Source organism: Balaenoptera borealis, assembly GCF_965194805.1.
Source record: "Balaenoptera borealis genome assembly, chromosome: 5".
In the NCBI taxonomy this organism is placed as follows: Eukaryota; Metazoa; Chordata; class Mammalia; order Artiodactyla; family Balaenopteridae; genus Balaenoptera; species Balaenoptera borealis.
The window spans coordinates 3,786,885-3,802,729 of record NC_138862.1 but is presented as its reverse complement, the minus strand read 5'-3'; the positions used below and the strand labels follow the sequence as shown (position 1 = coordinate 3,802,729).

General features: G+C 55.3%; 1 long non-coding RNA gene across 1 annotated transcript; it reads right to left on the bottom strand.

Moving 5' to 3' along the window:
* Positions 1-450: 450 nt before the first annotated feature.
* Positions 451-9,029, bottom strand: LOC309629482. The gene is made up of 2 exons (XR_014245093.1): positions 8,925-9,029; positions 451-5,389 (listed from the first exon to the last, which is right to left on the bottom strand). It is a non-coding gene; the product is annotated as an uncharacterized lncRNA (long non-coding RNA).
* Positions 9,030-15,845: the final 6,816 nt, after the last annotated feature.

Here is a 15,845-nt window from a genome sequence, read left to right as displayed (position 1 = left end):
GCATTTCAGGACCAATTTACCCTACAGCGCTAGGAACGCTCATTCCCAGGTCAGGAGAGGACTTCGTTGATCGGCCCCCCAATGTGCTCTCCCTGAACTATGCCGTGTTAACAGGGGCCGAAAGCCTCTGGACCACCTGTCTTACTGGTCTGTTTTGGTCCAGGAAATGGTCCCCTTTGTTGCTTCTCCCCACATCTAGAGCTACACTATTAACAATCATTGATCTTATAGGACTATATATTTGGTCAATCATTTTAGGTCACCTTGTCATCATTAATTTTATCTGAGGCTCAGTCACACATTTGGTGATACAAGAAACAATAATCTTGTAAAATAGACAGAATACAAGTAATACGGCTAGTAACATTAATAAGGTCATGAGTAAGTATTTAAGCTCGGAACTTCCAAGAAGTGCGGCCCAGTATCTCCCCAGGTCGTCTGAGCAGTCTATTCTAATCGCTATCTTTAAGGGAAATGATATATTGGCATTTTACATAAAGGTCACCGAAGATGTCTGCGTGTACAAAGTGAGTGGTGGGTCATCGTGACCCCTTAAAGGATTAAGAAAGGAACACTGTCTTCTAAGGAGTTACATGGCTGGTTTCAGGAGAAGAAAAATTGGTCTTTATGGTTGAGCAGGTATTTCTGCTCTGGGGAGGTCTGGTTAACACACCATACACATTGGCGGGAAGGGAGGGAACAGGCCAAACAGCAGAGAAAAAGGTTTATATTTAAAGTTTTCTTGTCTTGCCTTAAAAGGGGAATTTTTTATTTCATCACTGGTCTTTCAGGGTGGACAGACCCGGTGCCTTCAGAACAGGGGCACTAGAGGTGCCAGTCTGGGCAACTGTAGGGGCCGAGCCCGCGTGGACTCTGCTTTCCTGCCTGGACTTCCCGAGGGAGGGAACACCTTCTCTCTCACCCATCTTTGTCTCTGGGAGGAAAAGGGCAGCCACAGCAGGAAACAGTGTCTCTGTGATGTGGAACCGGGGGTGAGTGAGTGAGCTTCCCTGGACCAGGGCTGGGGTGTGGTGGGGAACGCAGGTTCTGGGGCTGCCAGCAAAGCTGGGGATCCAGCCAGCGTGAGGAGGAAAGCATTTGTGTCACCAGTGGAAGTGCTTCTGGCCTGGACATTGCACCCTTGTGGGCAGGGAAAGGTCATTTCGTCATCAGGGACTGTGGGTTCTTGCTTGTCGAGATCCCGGACATGAAAGTGATTCTGGTGGAAAGAAATGGACAGTAAGGACTTAGCTTGGGGTTCCTCAGCCCAGGCAATAGAGTTTGCACCTCACAAGGTAGCGGGGACTGTGGGAGTCAGGGTGCTGTTGAGGCTGAAGGCACCTGCTCTGCCTTGCAGGGCCTGTCACCTGATCTCTCTGAGCCTCAGTTTTCTCACCTGTGAAATGGGGATGGTACTAGCATTAATCAGGGAGTTTGGGGCTACAAGTAATAGAAGCATCGCCTCTAAGGGGCTTTAATGATAACGATAATTTACGACCTCTTGCAAGTGCGAAGTCCAGGGCAGGGTGGACTCCAAGTGTGGTTCTCTCCTGCAGCAATCAAGGACCAGGCTTTGTTCCTCCTTTCGCTCTTCTTCCACGGCTCCATCTTCAACCAGAAGTTCCCTCTTAGTTCCCAAATACCTGTAAGCAGTAACCAGCACGAAATTCTCATTTGTGTCCAGCGAAAGAAAGACAGTGTCTCCTCAACTATTGACCAAGGGGGCTGGGATTATCTCTTGATTGAAACATCCTGTGTCCTGTCCCAACCCTGAGCCAATCGCTCCGGCCAGAAGGATGTCCTGTGCTGACCGCTGAGGCCTGGGCCTCGGAGCCATTTCCATGGGAGGTGGAGGGGTGACACCATGCTGGTCGGTTTCAGCCAGTCCGAGGCCACAGGAAATCAACACACACATTCCTGATTCACGCAGCCCAGGCCTGGCGCCAGTGAAGAGGAGAGGACTGGAGATGGTTCAGATCAGTTTGTGTGGACGTCTGCCTCTCTCCCTTGGGCTCCATGGGCTCCATCTCGCAGGATGTTTTCTGGGAGCCGAGGAAGAATAACCCAGCCTTGTCAAATCGTTCTTCCAGAATGTTCTTTGTGGGTGAGTAATGGCTTCTGATTGGATAGTTCCCACTTAGACTCCCTCCCCAGGAGGAAGGCGAGGGCCCTGACAGTGGTGAGGGGTCTGCGCCCAGGGGCCCTGGGAGAGCCTGGGTGGGCCTGAGTGAGTTCTCTTTTGAGTCTGCCTGTGGCAGCTGAGGGAGATGCCGAGAAACCACTTACCCTCTAGAGTCAGGGCCCTGGTACTCAACCTCTGAGTGTGTCTGGTGGTGACGATGCTTCCAGAACGCTCACCACGAGCCCTGAGGTCTTGGGAGGCAAGCGTCAGACCATAGGAAGAAAGCAGAGGCCCTGAGACATTCTAAGTTCCCCTGATTAAGCAGTAAGTGCAGGAGCTGGACGTCAGCCCAGGGCTGTCCTCGGCCTGGCCATTACTCCACTTCCCAAAGTGTGGACCACGCGGAGAAGAGGGTTTGTGTTCAAACAAATGTGAGAACGGCTGGCTCAGCAAGGCCACACGGATGTTTTTACGATGGGACGTCTCCGCTGCTTGACCGCATGGTAGACTGGGCCTCCAACCCAGGCCTGGCCAAGCTGTAACCTTGACCTTCACCGTCCTGGACGAAATCCCAGCGGGATGGCTTCCAGTGGCCCACTCAGAGAGAGACCTGGGATTGTTGTCGGGGGCCTCCACCCCTGGAGCTTCATCCCAGGTGGCGACCCCTCCCCCAGGCCCACCCTGGGGAGGAGGGTCCTGGAGCCGGGCAGGCGTGGGCTAAGCTTCGCCCAGCCCCACACAGACCAAGTGAGTAGTGGGCGTGTTCCTGGTTTCCTAGGTGAGGAACTTGACGCTAAGACACAGTAGGGGGCTGATCAAAGTCACTTGACTAGTGCCCCCTAGAACTCGGATAACGACAGCTGGCTTTCATTGGAGATGCACTTCGTCTCAGGTGTGTGTCGGGGTTCATGGCCCCCAACAGCAGCGCTGTGCAGAAACTGTTACCGTCCCCGTCTCACAGGTGGCACAGAAGCCGGTGGAAGCTGAGTAACCTGGGAGGCTGTGACAGCTGCCAGCCTTGCTGATTGGGGTTCAGGGCTGAGACTGCACCCCGACACCATTTCCAGTGCTGACACTGACGTGCCGGGCACTGAGCCGTGTGCTTCTCATAGATCGTATAGTTTCATCTACCCTCTGAGGGAGGAGCCCTGCTCCTCATTCTTCAGGTGGAGAAACTGAGCCCGGAGAGAGGAAGGACCTCGCACGAGGCCCATGGGTGGTGGTCATATCAGGCTTCCGAGCGGCCGACCACCACGGGCAGCTTCAGTGTAGGAACCCGGCTTGAGAGCAAGGCCAAGGCTGTTGACAGGATGGGCACCACACTGCTCTGACCGTCCTAGAACCCGGGACAAGAGGCCTAACACCCTCCCTTAGGATTCACGCTGGGGCTAGGGCTGGGCCGGATCTGCTGGGACCTCAAGTCTTAGTGGCAGCAAAAGGAGGCGATGTCATTTTCCTCCCCTTCACAGCTATCCACCCATCCTCCTGTTATGAGAAGGTCCCTTTCTCCCATAAAGGGCAGGAATCATCTTAATCTTGCTCTGATGGAGGTTCCAGTGGCGGACATTTCTGGGGATAAGGATGTGCCGGGGTCCCCAAGACCACCTGTAAGTTTGATGACCCTCTAGAAAGACTCACAGGACACAGAGGTTACAGTTTATTCTAGTGAAAGGATGCAGATGAGAATCAACAAGGGGGAGGAGCACGGGGAGGAGACCAGGAGACACCAGGCTGAGCTCGCCCTGTCTCTCCCAGTGGAGTCTTGCAGACGCTGCTAATTCTCTAGCAACGGCGTGTCACAACCTGTGTGGGGCACTGCCAACCAGGGAGGCTCGTGGGCCTTGTTGTCCAGGGTTTTACTGGAGGTCAGTTGCGTAGGTGTGAGGCACCCACGTGGGCGACTTGAACTACTCAGACCGCAGCCTCCTACCCCCACCAGGTCAAACTTATGCGCTCAGGGGCTTCCCTGGTGGCGCCGTGGTTAAGAATCCGCCTGCCAATTCAGGGGACACGGGTTTGAGCCCTGGTCCGGGAAGATCCCACATGCCGCGGAGCAACTAAGCCCGTGCGCCACAACTACTGAGCCTGCGCTCTAGAGCCCGTGAGCCACAACTACTGAGTCCGTGTGCCACAACTACTGAAGCCCGTGCACCTAGAGCCCGTGCTCCACAACAAGAGAAGCCACCACAATGAGCAAGCCCGTGCACCACAATGAAGAGTAGCCCCCGCTCGCCGCAACTAGAGAAAGCCAAGGAGCAAGGAGACCCAACACAGCCAAAAATAAATAAATAAATAAATTTATTTAAAAAAAGAAAAAACTGATGTGCTCAGCCCACGCCCCCCCCATCAATCGCACCGTTAGCACAAATACCAGGCAGAGTCCCAGGCCCCAGGTGCACAGACACCCTCTTAGCAGGTTGGACATTCCCAGGACCCAGCAGAAAGGGGCCCTTTTTGGGAAGGTGCAGGGTTTAACACCCACCCCCGCTGAGCTAACCCTCTACTGCACAGGGACCAGGGATGCCAAGGGGAGTAGATGTCTGAGGGCACCCGAGGGCCCCTCTGAGGGCTGAGTCCTCCTAAAGAGGTGCCCAGGCTACTGGGAGGCCGGCCCCTCCCTGCTTCCCCCTCTGATTTCCTTACAGAGCAGGGAAATCACCGCAGGACCCAGGCAGCTCTGGGCTAAGGGGGGCAGGGCCTCGGGTCAGAGGCGCCTGACCCCGGCCATGTGTAACAACCAGCACTGACCAGTGAAGGCAACGAGAGCGTGCAGGGGAAGACGTTCTCTCCGTCGTTTGGGGCTGCATCGTAGTTTACACATCTCACAAAGTGTTTACAAATACGCTTTTGAGCGTAGCAGAAATTGCCGTCAGCTCAGCAAAATAAACATGCGGGTAACCATGGGGACTTGCGTGTTTCAGCGCAGCGTAAAAACCACCTCAGGCGGACCCAGGATTTAATATGTTTATCCTGGGGTTTGATTCCGGGTGGAATCGATCAGATTGAAACGTTCACCTTATTTCTCATCTTCCTGCAGGGTGTCTGTCCCGTTTCACAACCTTTGAAGCCCCAGGCTGGTCCCCCGAGGCCACACCCGGCTCTCCGGGCACCAGCTTTGCCCACCTGGGGCCAGAGTCCTGCCCGCAGCACAGCGAGGCTTCCTTCCCTGTGGCCCGAACCGATGATCTGTTTGCGCTTCTGTTTCACAAAGTTGTTGCCGGGAAGCCCGAGTATTGCAAAGTTGACCAGCTCACTCCAGTATTCTCTCTGTGGATTTTGTGATTAAAGAAAAAAGAGAGAATGAGAGAAGGAACAACAACAACAAAACCCCAAGGAACCAAGAGGGAGAGAAAAATATAGTTAGCATGCAGAATTTTCAATGGTAAATGACCCCCAGATCATCGACAACATGCATCTCCACAAATTGTGGAGCTCTGATTACACCGGTCTGTAAAAGTTCTAACTAGCTCTCAGCTCATCATATTCACGCCAGTTGAGGTAAGAGAGAGGATACCCCTGCAGTGTGACCCTGAGTTTGGACACCGTGTCTGTATTGAGATGCAATAGTGTGTCCTCTGCACCCTGTAATGAGAGACAGATGCAGGAGAGCCTTAAACAGCAGTGGGGCAGAGAAGCCAGGGGACAGGGAACAGGACAGAGGCCGGGGAGGGAGGAGAGAGGGGCCAGGGCACAGCCAGAGGCTGGTCTGAGGGTTCAGGGCCCGGCACGCACGCACTGTTGGTGTGAGCTTACCTGGGGCTGGCAGCCTTAGAAGAAATGTTTTGTGAAAACTATCTCAGAATCTTTAGAAAATGCAGACAGCAAGGCCCACAGTCTCCTTCCTGTGGCTCTGCCCTCTCCTTCCAATGCAGTCTAGAAAGTTCTGTGGCCTCAGATGAGCAAGAGGCTGGGCGTCAGGAGGCCACAGCCACGGAGGCCAAGCTGAGGGAGGGCCAACCTGCTGGGTGCTCGCCATCAGCGACCCTTGGTGGTCCCTGGGGCCCAAGGGGGCACTGGCAGCCCCTCCCGCCGTGAAGCCCTCTCACAGGCACTGGGGAGAGTGCGAACTTGAACCAGAGCGCAGGGCGGGGAGCCTGGCTGGGCTGGAGGTGAGGGCGGGCAGCCCTCGGTGGAGGGAGCCTTTCCTGGGGGTGGCGGCATGCAGGCAGCACCCGAGCGGGGCTCCTCGCGCGGAGGGGTCTGGCCAGGCTTCACCTGTAAACGGGCTGGGACGCGCCGTGACGCGGGAGCGCTCTGCTCTGCGAGCGAGTGGATCTGGGAAGGGTCTTCCCGAACTTTCACCGGCACTGGAACCAGCCCCTCCCCGGGGCGGGGATTGTATTACAGGTTCCCGGGTCCCCACCCGCAGGGTTTCTGGTTCGATAAGCGGGAGGAGGCCACATCTGTATCCTGGTTTCTCGGAAGCTTCCGCGCTTCCCTGCAAGGTGCTCCAAGCACAGCTGGAATCTGCAGATTTCCGAGCCCCAGGCGGATCCTCATTGCTCCAGGGGGCTCGGGGGAGGCGGCGCTGGAAATGCTGCCGAATCCTTCCCCTCCCCAAGGCCCTGAGCCTCAGGCAGACTTTATAGGGCCCTGTAGGGTCAGCCGTGGAACCGCTGATCAAGTGAGTCCTGGCTGAGCCCCTACTATGCCGAAGCGAAGACAGACGTTTGGGGCGGGAAAGACCGCCGAGACCCAGGCCCGCCCCTGAGGTCTTCTCACTGAGCAAGAAGAGCCAGAACTCAGGTCAGATGCAGAAAACTGCCAGGGGCGGGGCTGGGGGCAGAGAGGGCGGGTGGCCCTGCGGGCGGGGCGGGGGGACTCCCTGCCCAGCCGAGGGCCCGTCCCCTAAGCCAGCGGGAGCCGATGTCCCGGCCCCCGGCCCCACCTGCCCGAGTCTGACCTGAGGTCCTGCGAGCCTCTGGACCGTCTCTCTCCCTGGGCCCCCACGTGCACGCAGGGCCCCGTGAGAACTGGGCAGGAGGGCCCTCCCCGCGCTGCCCTGTGACTAGGGTCCAGGGCAGCGCGGCCGCCTTCCTCAGGGCCGAGGGCTGGCACGGGTCTCGCCTCTTGCTGGCAGCCAGCATCTCGCCCTCGGCAGGGCTGAAGAAATGGGAGGCCAAGGGGGTCCCTGTGGTTCCGGGTGACACGGACACTGGGCCTGGGGTCCCTGAGCACACCTCAGACCCTGTCCAAGTGTCAGACAGTCCCGAAGCCCTGGCGGCGCTGCCCATCCCTGGGCTGCCAGCATCTGACCTCAGCACAGGGACCGTCCCGATGCCTTGCCAAGCGGAGCCTCGTCTTCTCCCGAGGCGCAAGCGTCCCCAGAGGGAAGCGGTCCTGGGGGCTGAGGGGGCAGAGGCAGCCCAGGCCCCAGCCCCCCACGCTCAGGGTCGAGGGTCTTGCCTCCCCTCCCCCATCCGTCGCGATGCTTCTCAGCCTGGAGAGGGAGGGGCAGCAGATGGAGACCCCCGAGCAGGCGGGAGGGGGAGCCTCGCGCCCCAGAGCCCTGCCCCCCAGCTCCCTACTTTGCCCTAAGTTGGCCCTGCAGCAGCAGGTCCATTCTGTGGATTTTTCCAGACTCGGAGGCCTGTATCTTTTTTTTTTTTAATTGAAGCGTAGTCGATTTACAATGGTGTGCCAGTCTCTGCCGTACTGCCAAGTGGCTCCGTTACACACATATATCCATTCTTTTGTCAATACCCTTTCCCATTAGGGTTTATCCCAGGAGACTGGATATAGTTCCCTGTGCTCTACAGTAGGACCTCGTTGCTTATCCATCCTCTATCTAATAGTTTGCATCTACCAACCCCAAATTCCCACTCCATCCCTCCCTCTCCCCCTCTTCCCCCTTGGCCTGTATCTTTGAACCCGGAGGGGCTCTGACTTGGCCGGGACTAGAGTCGGTTGAGGCGTGGTGTAGGGGGAACCTCGGAAACGTGAGACAGTCGTCCTGGTGTCTGATCTTTATCCGTCGTTCTCTCAGCAGGTGCTCTGGTGACCATGACGACCTGCTCACCCACGTCCCAGCCTTACACCTGCCCTGCCTCCCCCAGCTGCTCTCAGGTGAGGCCACACACAGGGCTGGAGGTGGGCACCTCCACGTGAGCACTGAGCACCCAAGATGTGGGCCCGGAGGCTGCGGGGAAGGCCTGATGCCCGCCACCCCACCCCTGCTCCACCCAGCTGTGGCCGAGAAAAGGAGCGTTTTCTGCCCTGTTGATCTGTTTGAAGGACGGGTTGCCCGAAGATGGGCTTTCTCCCAAGTCATTAAAGGACTAAGGCAAACAAACACTTCACTGGCCTTGCTGGCCTGGGGCCAAGCGGCCGTCAGAATTAGGCAGATTCTGCAGTCACATCTGCTGGGAAACAATGAACAGCCGGAGGACTGGCTTTCAACTGCTGCTGTTTCTGGAAAAAGAGAAACAGTTTGCCCAGAGGGGCTGGCTTCATAAAGACTGGCCCCTTCCTGCCTCCGGTTTCTGCAGCCGTGAAGATAATCAAGGACCACAGGCCCTCGGAACTTCACCCGGCACTAAGCCCTCTGCATTCGTGAACTTCGTTAATCCTCATAACAACCCAACCAGATCAAGACTGCTGTCCTTAGTCCTCTTTCAGAAGCTAAGTCCCACCCAAGGCCCTGGTGGGTCAGCCCAGACCCCCACCTGTTGCCCCACCAGGCCGTTCACAGAGGTCACGGAACAGGAGCTAGAAATACGGAAGGTTGTGCGCTAGTCTCCTGTGGCTGTAACAAATCAGCACAAATTTAGCAGTTTAAAACTACACAAATCGATCATCTTACATGTCTGGGCATTGAAAGTCTGACACAAGTCTCACTGGGCTCAAATCAAGGTGTCGGCAGGGCTGGTCCCTCCTGCAGGCTCCAGGGGGGGACCCCGTCTCCTGCCTATTCCAGCTGGAGGGGCGCCGTCGGTTCTTGGCTCGGCGTGGCTCTTACTCTGTCTGCGAGGGCAGAAGGGCAGGTCACGTCTTCCTCACATCGCATCGCTCTGAGCCCCTCTGCTACCTTCCTCTGCTACGTTTAAGGATGCTGGTGATTACTCTGGGCCCACCCCGATAATCCAGAATAATCTCCTTATTTTAAGGCCAGCTGATTACCGACTTCATTTCCATCTGCTACCTTTAATCCCTTTTGCCATGTAAGATAATACATTTACGGGTTCCAGGATCAGGACCTGGAGAGGCTTCAGAGGGAGGGTGGCACATTCAGATCTGTGCCCTCCACGGCCACCTTCCATCCCGTTGCTTGGACTGGCCGTCCCTCCAAGGTCCAGTCTCTACCTGCAGGGGGTGCTGGGCTGGCTTATACTGGCTTTTGATAACTGAGTGTTAAACAGTTGTTATTAATAATGTAGATAAACGTGCAATGAAATACATTAAAACAGAGGTAACAAATGCTCAAAACTCATCACTTCCTAATTCTATTACTGTATGTTACTATCATCTCTGCTTTTTCAGTTATTTGCCTCTATTGCATCTGAGGGGCGGAAATCCTAGCCAACACCTCCACTACACAATTCTTCCCAACTTTGCGTGGCAGCAGCTTGAAATCAGCCGTTTACACCACGGGATTCAGCAAATGCTACAAATCAGAGCTCGAGATATTTTTGTTGATGGTTTAGTCTTTAGAAAGTGGTGGAGAAAATATCAGTAATGCAGACTGACCTAAAAGTGTGTGGTGTTTGTAACTGTTACGTCGTGCATAGCACAAAAAATTGTCCCATCAGGATTGAAATGCAACTATAGGTTGGCTACAAATGCAAGAGTTTGGCAAAGATCAACCAAAGCATTCCGTGTGAATCAATTGGCCATGGGGACTTCACAATAAAAAGTACTGTCTGTTTTATTATTATCCGTAAACTGCATACTGTACTTCCTTTATCTCAATAAAATGGAGAATAAACTGATACACGTAGGTGTGCTCATGCCTCTCTTTGCAGGCAGCTGGTTATTCATCACTTATCAGCACATCACCACCTACCCCTCCCTCCCCGAGCCCCACCTGCCAGCCCCTGTGCTCTGTGCCCTTGCCCTCTGAACCGCTTACATTTTCCAGAATCCTCCCTGCTGTACACATGCTGTTTGCACAGGGTGGCATGACCCCTGCCCACTCCACCCGCCCCATCGCCCGGCTGATCCTGCTGGCCCTTCAGGCACCATGCAGGAGCCACCTTGCCCAGGAGGCTGTCCGGGCCCTGGGCTGGGTGGAGTGCCCATCCTGTGGGCTCATATCACCCCCCCCCCAATCCCCCACCCAGAACCGGGCTCGCTTCTCTGTCTCTGCCACTGGCCCTGGCTGTGCAGAGCCCAGCACCATCCCTATGTAGTAGGTGCCCCACAGAGTTCCATGGGAGGAGCTGGGGCTGTTCCTGGCGTGGTAAGGCCTTTGAGCTTCTCCCGGGACACAGGAGGAAGCCCTGATGTAGACACAGTTGTGGAGGGAGCCGGTCCCTAGGGGATGGGGTCTCCTGGGCACACGGGGGGATGAGAGGACGGAGCCCCACCCCGTCCGTCCCCTTGTGTCTGGAAGGAGCCTCACCTTCTGCTTCCGTGCCTGCCACCCCCGAGAAAGGGCTTCCTTATGCGAATCCACAGGGGTTGGGGGTCCCGGGGCTTAGGGCAGATGAGTGGCCCCCCCAGGGGATCCTGGGAGCTGAGATCCTGGGCCAGGTGTGCTCAGGAGCAAAGGGAGGCAGTTAATGGGGAGACAGCTCCTGGGAGCCCCCAGCGCAGACGGGGAGGCCATCTGTCCGGGTGGGCCCTTTCCCCTCCCCTCCCTCCCCTCCCCTCCCCACAACCCCTCCCCTCCCCACCTCCCCTCCCCTCCTTCCCCTCCCCTCTCCTCCTTCCCCTCCCCTCCCCTCCCCAACCGGGGCAGCTGGTGGGAAGCGCTGATGAGAGCAGCAGGGCCTCACCTGCTTCACGAGGTTGTGTAGTTCCTGGTGGGCGGGGTGATGAGTGGAGGTGAAGGAGGGACCAGATGGGATCCCAGGAGAGACGCCAAGTCGTCAGGTGGCGGTGACTCGGCTGCAGTGGCTGGCACCCTGCCATGCCAGGCGCTGGGCCGGGCCCCTTCCTTGTACACAAGCCTGCGTGGGCAACCCTCAGGATCACTCATGTTACAGATGGGAGCCTGAGGTTTGTCTCTGGTGAATGTCAGCACCAGGACAGCCTCGTAGACCCAGCCTCTGAGACCACCGCAAAATACTTCCTGACCATGGTGCCGTTTGCAAGTTACTGGCCTGGCTTGAGGCTGCAGAGCTCCCAAGGGATGCCTGTAACCTCCTCTGTCCTTGTTGTTCACTGGGGGCTCCTCTACTGTCCCTGCCCGACCCCCAGGCGGAGGCACCCACCTGGAAAGGGCGGGGCGGGGGGCAGGACCACTGGGTCCCTGAGGACCCACTTCCCAGCTGTGGGCCTCCCTGCCGTCTGTCCATCCTCCCATCAGGACAGACCCATGAAATGCCAGCCCAGCAGCGAGGCAGGTGGTAATTTAGGTAACTGATGAGGAGCAGGTCCCTCGGCTTCTTCCTGGACCTGGGAAGCGGCGGGAAAGCCGTTCTCCTTAGGCCAGGAAACCTTGCTGAGCCGGGGGAGTCAGGAAGGAGAGATGGGGAGAAACACAGATGGGGAGACAGCAGAGGGACAGGCCTGCAGCCTCAGCACCAGCGCTCTGCGTGGCTGCAGGATTCTCCCAGACGCCCTCACGCGGCTCCGGGGTGTGACCAGATTCCTGTGGCCACAAGAGCTACTTTCTCTTACAATCCAAAGAAATTCAGGGCGGTGAGTAGGGGCAAGAGGTATTCTTGGAGCAGCTCTGGCTGGGAACAGTGCCAGATTTTTGCATGACTGCAAATGTAATTCGAATTGCTTCCCATCAGAGACGTGATGGGCTTGAGGTAGCACCAACTCACGGGCAGAGGTTACCTGGGTTGTTCATTTATTCAGCAGGGTACCTCTCACACACGCAGACACATACAGGCACACACGCCGCCCCCAGTGGCCATGACGGGTGAACTGCCACCCTGCTCACAAGCCTGCTCCGATTTGCATAAACGCTACCAAACATAAGCCCTTTGAGTTTTCAAAATACTTGCGGTTATAATCTCCTCACTCCAACGGTCTCTGGAGGAAGCCTCTATTATTCCCATTTGTTTTTCATATGAAAAAATAAAGACTCAGGACACCCCTGAGAGGAGGGGACAGGGTAGGAAGAAGAGATGGAGGGAGGGGCAGGGAGGGGCTCAGAGAGGAGGGGGAGGGGAGGGGAGGAAGGGAGAGGAGGGAGGGGAGGGAGGGGAGGGGAGGGGGAGGGGGAGGGGGAGGGGAGGGAGGGGAGGAGGGGAGAGGAGGGAGGGGAGGAGGGGAGGGGAAGGAGGGGAGGGAGAGAGTGGGGAGGCTGCCCTGCCGGTGGGACAGAGGAGCAGCTGGGATTCTGCAAGCGGCCTTGAGCTGAGGGGGCGGGTTCAGGTGGCTGGGTTAGATCGAGGGTTAGGGAGTCTGGCCTTGAAAGACAAAGGAAAAACCAGCTGCTAGAGATGTTCCTAGTTTAAAGGAAGGTTTTGTTTCAGCCTGTGGGGCAAGGAGCAGGTTTGCCGGCCAGAAGGGGGGAGAGGGGAGGGGCGCTGAGGGGGTAACGGGGGCAACTCCTGGGCAGTGGCCAGAACAAGGGGGCACTGCCAGCTTCTGAACTGAGAAGGGGGGCGGGGAGGGGGGAGGGAGGAAGGGGCGGCGGAGAGAGACGTGTGGCTTCAGGGAAGTGTGGCCGGAAGCTGGGCTTGCAGCCCGAGCCCCTGGCCCCCTGCCCAGCGCAGTAGAGGTGAGGCCACAGCTCAGAGCGGGGTTGGGCAGCATGGTGGGCAGTTAGTGGTGGAGGGCGATGACCTTCTGTCATTTGAAATATTTTTCGTTTGACATAACTGTAGATGCACTTGCAGTTATGAGAAGTAACTCAGAAAGATCTCACCCGTGCCCACCCATTTCCCCTAAGGCTAGCATCTGGTACTCTCCGCCAGTCCCCTTCTCGCCCCACCCTCCTGTCCGTGGCGTCTAAGCCATCTTTAACCCAATAGGAAACCCAGCCACCATCTGCAGACTCGCCCAGGAGGACACCTAATGGCCGGCCCTGGTGTTTGTTGTGGGCCTCTGGGAACAAGAACGGAGCTAGTGATCAGCCAGGCTGGTCAGGTTACAGAGACTCACAGAACTGGTGGAACAGCCAAAGAATAAAGTTTAGAAAGGGCAGTTTCCAGGCGGCCCCAGGGGTCCAGGCCACTGCCCCTGAGAGGAATTTTGCCCACCCCTCCATCACCCTGGTCAGGGTCCCAGGCTTGAGAGTTCCACTGGCCAGCTTGTGTCCAAGCCCCACCCTGGCCAGGGGCCAGCGCTCTTTGATGGATGGCCCTTTATTCCTGCCCACAGCGGTCAGTGGTCAAGGGCATCCCTCCAAAGTCAAGGAGCTGTGGCCAGAGGAAGGGGAAAGAAACTGACTAGTTTGACTCCCCAGACCTTGGTTTAGTGTGGGCAGAACTACAGGTGAAACCAGAGGCCACAGGTCACAACACTGATGAGAACCTTGGGAGAAGAGGTGGTGGACATATGTGTTTTCGAGAATGTCCTGGATGGACACCATCTGGTGTTGGGTAGACAAGCAGGAAACATGTACAAATTGTGAACAAAAAGAACTGTAGCTCTCTGAGGTCGTACTTAAAACTAAACCTACTTTTAGTCTGTGTCTTGCTGTCGTAAAACTGAGTCACTATGAGCAAGAAGCTTCCTTGTGAAATGCTATTTAAACTACAATGGTTTATTTTATCTCACTCTTAACTGGGAGACTATGATGTTTGTTTTACTTATTCGTGCTGAGAAATTATATTTACTCATATTTTGTTCATTATCAAAAATTGGATTGACTCACTAACCTTATCACATTTAACCTACAGACTATCCTGTTTTAATAACCCAAGCAGCAATACGCAAAAGTGGTTTTAGATGTTCTCAGAATAAGGAAACACTGTCTTTCTTCTTAGCTAAAAAAAAATTTTTAAATGCAGTGAAAATGTAAAAGGTGATTAGAGCTCATATACTTTCGAAATGCACCGCCAGACTTCTGGCTTAAAAAAGGTGGCCCGAGGGACTTCCCTGGTGGCGCAGTGGTTAAGAATCCGCCTGCCAATGCAGGGGACACAGGTTCGAGCCCTGGTCCGGGAAGATCTCACATGCCGTGGAGCAACTATGCCCGTGCACTGCAACTACTGAGCCTGAGCTCTAGAGCCTGTGTGCTGCAACTACTGAGCCCACACGCCACAACTACTGAGTCCACGTGCTGCAACTACTGAGCCCGCAGGCCACAACTACTGAGTCCGCGCGCTGCAACTACCGAAGCCAGCATGCCTAGACCCCGTGCTCTGGAGCAAGAGAAGCCACCACAATGAGAAGGCCGCGCACGGCAACCAAGAGTAGCCCCACTCGCCGCATCTAGAGAGAGACCGCGCACAGCAACGAAGACCCAAAGCAGCCAAAAATAAATAAATAAATAAATTTACAAAAAAAAAAAAAAGGTGGCCCAAGTCAGCAACCCCCCACGTCCCGCCTTGCTGTCCAGGGAGAGCCACAAAGGACAAGAGAAGAGAGGGCAAAAGTACAAACTCCATCTCTAAGGAGACGAGGCTGCACACGAGGCCTCAGGCCATGACAGGTGGAAGGGATGTTGAAAGCAATGGTGCAGGAGAAACAAGAGAGGCTCCAGTAACTGCAAGTCTTCGAAAAGGCTGGGGAAGCCCATGTGGCAGAGGCAAGGCCTCTCGCAGGGGCAGGGAAAGGAGGTCCACGTGCTGGCGGGGGAGCTTCCCCAAACCCACTTGGGTTCCGAGAAGCAGAGCGAGTGGGGCTGAGTGAGGAATTACCCGGCAACCCACACTGTGAGGAATGTCTGTCCCCGTGTGTAGGTTACGTAGAAAGCATAACCTCCACAAACACGAGAGAACTAGGAGCGAACGCATGTTGGGTCATTAAATATAAACGGAATAAACTTAACCATTAAGAACCCAATTCTGTGCCTTATCCAAGAGACTCTCCTAAACCCAGAGGATGGGTGTGAAGGGAAAGGTAGTTTACGCCAGGCCAGGCTGAGTTTAGGTAGAAAAGCATTAGGTAAGACCAAGAAGGGCTCTAGAATAATAAAGAATGCAATTCACAACCAACATGTCCCAGGCAAGAAAACATATGACAGGTTTCAACATGTACAGAGTAAGAATTACAGGAGATACGGTGACATATATACAGGATCTCCGTGCTAACACTCTTAAGAAAATACACGTTGTGGTTTATTTTTTACCTTTTTTTTTTTGTATTTTCCTCAACATTTTACTATGGAAAAGTTCCAAATATACAGAAAAGTTGAAAGAATTGTAGAGTGAATGCTCATATACCTACCCCTTAGATCAGGGGTCAGCCACCTACCGCCTGGGGGCCCAACCTCACCACTGCCTGTTTTTGTGGGACCTGCAAGCTAAGAATAGCTTTATGTTTTTAAAAACCTGAAAAGCAATCAAAAGAAGAAAAATATCGATTATCCTGTGACCCATGAAAATTATGTGAAATTCAAATTTCAGCATCTCAATAAAATTGTATGGAAACACAAGCTCATGCATTCATTTACGTATAGTCTATGGCGGGTTTCTTGCACCAATGAACGAGTTGA